This window comes from Anopheles coustani, chromosome 2, assembly GCF_943734705.1.
Source record: "Anopheles coustani chromosome 2, idAnoCousDA_361_x.2, whole genome shotgun sequence".
Classification (NCBI taxonomy): Eukaryota; Metazoa; Arthropoda; class Insecta; order Diptera; family Culicidae; genus Anopheles; species Anopheles coustani.
Window position 1 is genome coordinate 40,763,625 of NC_071289.1, and position 6,296 is coordinate 40,769,920.

The window sequence follows — 6,296 nt, forward strand, 5'->3', positions numbered from 1 at the left end:
TTTTTTTTTGTAACAATCAACCAAGTTCGATTTAATTTGAAAAAGAAATATGTTTATCGACATTTCTTATAAGCAACATTCTAATTGATTTGCTTCTGCAGATAGGACAAGCAAACTAAGCAACTGCTAGGGGTCCCGAGCGTTAAGGGCCTTTACATGTTTTTACTGGAATTGGAATTTTTTAAATTGTTTCATCAAATACTTGATATTTCATCAAATTTCTTTCAAATGATATGGATTATATGTTGGTGATGGAACTCCTCCATTGTTATATGTTATTGAAAATAATAGTATTCACCTGAAACACCGAATCTAAAATATGGCACCATTCTACAATATTTTCTTGAGACATGTTAGGATCATAAAAATAATTAGATTAGAAAATACATTTCTTACACATTTCCCAAACATAGAAATAATGTTAAACATTTTTAAAACTTGTCCTATTTTAAGAATTAAAATGGACAAGAAAAACAAATAAATTACTTATCAAGTTTTGAACATGAAAATAAATATTCAATAAACTGTTAGAGAACTATTGATGATTTCGAACGCCAAAAATGCACATAAAATTTTATCTAATGTTATGGAATAACATTAGAAATGATTTGTATTTTAGCTGATAGTAAACATTAACAAACATTTTTGTGATGAAAATGTTACGTAGCGTACCTTTTTCTTGCCTCTTAGGACCTATAGCTGCTTGGGGCCCTTCGAACCCTTAATCCGCATCTTAGTTTCTGTTGAAAAAATTGTTAAAAAGCCGTTATCATAATGATGCATTAATGATAAAGCTATCGGATGTTGATAAAGCAATATGTATCAAATTTCATACCAAATTCTCTATCCAGATTCTACTTTTTATGATTTATTTCTTTTGGGCGTCCACATGCAGTAACAAAGCCTTACAGTTATTCCATAAATACAGACAGGTCCATTAAACATAAGTAGTCTAAGCTGCCAGTTCGGAACAGTGAACACGCTGTGTTTACAGCAGAAAGTGGGCAGAATGGCACGATGAGGAATGCTGTAAGGTCACAAAGAATTTGTCAGCGCACGAGTCATCAGAGATCAGGCTTCCGCCGGCAGGTTGACAGCGGCTGCCATTTCCGGTGAGCGAAAGTCGCGTGATTGATTTATGGTTTCGGTTTATGCGGCACTCTTTGCCGCACGAATGGCAGGCGTCGCTTCACTAACTGCTCGCAGTTACGCAGTCCTCTTAGGAACTAGAACTTTTTTCGCTTACATTCTCTCTTTCTCTTACGTTCTTGTGGAAAAAAATACGCCAACCGTAAGCAGCAACCTGCATAACTGAATTAACTTTTCAACATGATGCTCACCACGAATGCACACTGACGGACAGTTCAATCCCGTGCTTCCCAAACGTCGCCATTGTGTGCCGTCGTTGCTTTGTTCGCTGGCGCAAGTGTCTCCCAAACCCTCCGCCCAACGCTTTTATGACATTTGACAAAATTAAACACGATATTAATCCTCCGGAGCGCTGTAATTCTTTTGCTCACACCGAACGTGTCCCAGGCATCCTACTCCGAGAGAAAAACTCAACGAAAGCGGCGTGCAGCGGGAAAGTGCCACATGATCATCTTCCCTTTTCTCCACCGAGGGAAAATGGCATGCAAAATTCAGTCGGTGCTTGTCTCCGAATCACCCGCGGGAGTCACGATCTTTTCCCGGGCCGGAACGATACGGCAATGTTCCTGGTGAGGGTATGAATATGAATAAACACCCAGATGGTAGCGGTCGATCGAACGCCCAAGAACCATTCGTTGTTCCCGGAGCGGAAAGGTGCTATGAAAAATATATTTGCAAAATATGTTTTACTGTCAAATCGTGAGCACTAGCGTAATGATCTTTGCGGAATTTCAAGTAGCGATTGTACCGTTCGTGTATGCAAACTATCGTCTTCCGCGCGAAAGATGACGACCCCGAAACGGTTGAAACGGTCTCCGGGTTTCGCTTGCTGACACAAATGCTAATGGAGGCGCCAGGTCGCCCACTGTTGGCAACTGGCTGCGTACTTTATACCACCGCAGCCAGACGCTTACCAGGACGATTTGTCTGTCGTGACGACATCCACCCGGAGAGAGATTTCGGAGGAAAGAGGAGCAAGCTCACTCCGGTCGGATTTTAATTCTATATCATTCCCCTTCCCCGAAACACTTTTCGCACGTGACACGCCAAGCGTAAATGAGTTCCGCTGTCTGGGCGGCTGCGGGTGGCAGTGGCGATTAGAGGAGGGGGAAGGAATCCTCTCTATAACGTTTTCAACGTCCATCACGAGACGCGTGACGTGGACGGGAAAGCTTTTTATCCCGATGCCCTTCTCGGTACCGGGGATCTTAATGTCATTTGTTGCAGAAAGCATTTCATGATGATGAAGTTGTGTATTTCTTCTTTTTTCTTGTTAATTGAAAGATACTAAAGAGGCACGAACCTTGAGCGAAACAGGATGTGTATCATTCTCATGCTTGACATGTTTGATATACCCTAATGTACCATTTATTGTCCATAGTTTATGATATATAAGCCATGTATATAGCAACATTAGTGAACTGCTAACCAAAATTGGTACAAAGATTCAAGGAGAGATCGACGTCCCTTATTTTCTAGAACAACTTTTTAAACTTGTTAGTATCCCGAGCACGGAGTTTCTTAGAATGAACTCCAATAACATGCATTATTGTTCAGTTTGCCCGTATGACCGCTGTGAACAATACTTTTAATCAAGGTTACAATACTTTTTATTTTGCTGATAGCGTTAATAGTTCAAAGTTGATCTTAATTTGATGTGAGTTATATTTGAAGTTTATATGGATTTTACATTAGTTTTAGACATTGTTCGTTCATTTCGAAACGTAAAGAATCAACATGATTTTTCAAACGACCTAAAAAGATAGGAAAGCATATTTTCATCTGTTAAGTAGTTCATTTGGTAAAATCTGTTGGTTTAATTTTTTTGTACCAAGTGCTAATACAAATTATATTGATCTCGATCCGTTTTTGTACCACAATCTTGAGAGCTTCCTTAGCATCATTCCTTTCATTTAATTGTTTTCAATTATATTTAGATAGAATTTTGAAATTTTTACTGCTCTACATGCAAGCAATTTTAAAACTAAATTTTGTAGAATTTCGCCAAAGTATCATAACCTCATTCTAGCATTATTTCTTTTGACTTTTGTAGAAAAAGAGAATGGGTTTTTATGTTAGACGATATTTTATCGATGTTTTATTCAACTTGGCTTATTCTCGTAAACCTTGATCTATTATCTCACTGAATCCGCTAATATTATAAAAGTTAATAGCAAACAGTGGAAGGTTATGATTGTGTTAACCAAATTAACAAGTTTACTTTGGTCTAAATCGACGACCAACGAAAATTTGTTAATTTACCTATACATTTTTTTTAATGATGCCGCTTACTGAAATTTAGAACTATCGGAATAGTTTTAAATTAGCATCATGGTAGTATTTTTGCTTTTTCTTACTACCATTGCCTTTGTAACATTTACGAAATTTCTGTTTCTCTAACACAATATTTTCAGCTATAAGTATAGCAAAATAGTTAACATCCTTGTTTAATCATTTTATACATAAATCCTGTTCGCTTTGGTATCTTTATACACACAACCAAGCTGCTGCCTTGTAACGAAATCCATTTAAGTTCTATTTACCCTCAACTACCTTGTTCGTGTGACCTATGAATGAAAACTGTACCTGACACAACAGATCAATGAACCACTTGTGTTTGTGTGGCTAAACATAATATTGTTGCTCCTTCATAATTGTTTTTCAATGGTTTTTGCTCGGCCTCCGCTTGACTAATCATATGTTCACACCAACACAAACACACGCACTGAAGGTACGCAAATAGCAACCAATGCCTCTGGCAGTAAATGGAATCCATTTGATGATTCGCTTCACACGCTAATTATGGTGCGTTGTTATGTTCCTATTTAGTTCCTTTTTGTCATTATCTCGATCCCTGTATCATCTTCTCCCCTATCCACGTTGTCTCAGGGTGTACCCGACCCAAACCCAACCTCCCTAGCCAGCACGCACGGATGAACTTGACCGACGGGGTTTGTCTCTCACTGACGGTCGGTTGACACTCCACTAACGCCTACGGCCTTTGAACACGACACCCTTACGTCCCCCAAACGCCGAGCACCAAATCCCAAACCCCTTTTGCGTCAAACTCCACCAATGCCACCTGCCCGTTTGATGCGTTTGTTTCTTGGATTCGTCCGCTCGTTTGTTTGGTTGTTTGTTTGCTTTGGTAAGACGGCATCGGGCGGGGTGGTCGTCCCTCGATGGTCATAAATTAGGTGACGTTCACGAAACACCACCCTCCAATACGCACTCCACCTGCTCAAAGGTTAAAGAAGTATCTCGTGATCTCCTAATGAGTGAGATAGTTGTGAGAGTGAACAATACTATATTGCTGCAAAGCAGAGTCTTGGGGCGTTCAGCTCCTGTTACTCACCGAGAACAGTCGAGGTGACGGACAGTGGGTTAAACGTGTATTAATGGCCCCGTTATTTATTTTTTAGAGAACGGTTTTTTCATGCGACAGAAATTCGGTAGTGTACTCTACCAACACAATTTTAGAACAATCTATTGCCGTACGACTATATTGTTGTCGATTTGAGTGTCTTCATAGAAGGAAGTAATTTATGAGACATGCACATTAATTCACGCTAACGTTTCTTTTCACTTTTGTGATATTTTCACATTACTTTAAGAGATTTCTGATTTCTGGTATACTTATTTTAACTGTTTCGTGTAGAAAAACAACATTTAATGAGATGTTAGAATACCCTTTCTAGAAATAAATGTAGAATAAGTTTTTCATAACCTCATCTTTTTTTTCTGTGTGTTTTGTATTTTGGTTTTTTTTGTGTTGTTGGATTTTTATATGGGGAAACCATATTTACCTGTGAATCAACAACACATACATCAATAAAATTTAAATTTTTGGAAAATCTACTCTCTACTAACAAGAAAGTTGTTATTGAAAAGCTGTGTAAAATTCTAGTGCCATGCTTTGAAACAAAACCATAATATAAATAAATTTTAGATGATAATTTTCACATACTCAATGGTTTAATTAGATTTACAATGGTTCAGAATTTACAACAATCAATTTTATATAAAATTGAAACACAACCAAGTTCACTAAATTAAAAAAATACATTATAAAACATAAAAAAGAACATATATGATACATTGGTGTTTTCTTTCCGATCTGAGCTTTTGCAGGAGAAAACATTGCTCTCTAAATTTACTTTTCGGGAAATCGAAACGGTGCCATAAATGCATCTACATAAGTATACCGTATTTTGACCACCATTTGCACTCTATTCGTCATAGCTCTTAACCCTACTTGGCACCAGATTGGCCAACTATAAACCATTCTGGCCCGCTCGCCTTTCGCCATTGCTCGCACAACAAAGATAATCCGACTGACGAAGACAACAAACATCTCTGTCTGAAGTCGAATCCCTCCCCCACCCCTCGCCATACCCCTTGGCCAATTTTCTTTCAGCCAACAACCAGCGCACCGCGACCGTTTGATGGCCGCGACGAAATCCCTGCGGCGCGCTAAGCCGTCCCATAAAAATAGGTACTTCTATCGCCATTATCATTCGCGCAAACCCCCGCCGGCGCGAACGCGCATTTGCTAGTGCCCGGGGGTTGGCCGCAACCGACCCGTGGTCGGCCACTTAAATACGTCCGTTCTGACAGTTGACAGAAGCCGTCGCAGCTGGCCAGTACGGTGTCGGGAACATTCCGCCCAGCTGAGGTTATCAAACCTCGTGACAAAAAGAAGGCCCACAAGTAAAGGAGTGATCACCGTTTTTCGTGTTTTCCTGGGCTGGCGGGGACCTTTACCATTTTTCCATCCTACCACAGCGGGAACAAGAGCGGTGTGTTTAAGTGCGTGATTTTGGTTTTGCCGAGTGAAATTGTAAGCCATTTTGCATAACCCAGGACGTTGCCTCACCACACCGCAACCGCAATTGGAAGAAAATTTGTGTGCGTAAAAATTACCAACCTCCCGGTGTTCGAACACATTGTCATCCGAGTGCTTCGTGTGGCTGTATTTGTTTGCTTCGTACAAGGTGGCCCCTGTTGATGGTCGTAGGCCTACGGAAAAAAACTGTACATCGACGGGAAACCATCGAAATAAAACCAAACGTACGACTAGCCAGGGAAAATCGCCAGTCACACCCTTTACCTTTGAAGTGTCCGCAACGGAAGGGAAGAGCCGGGAG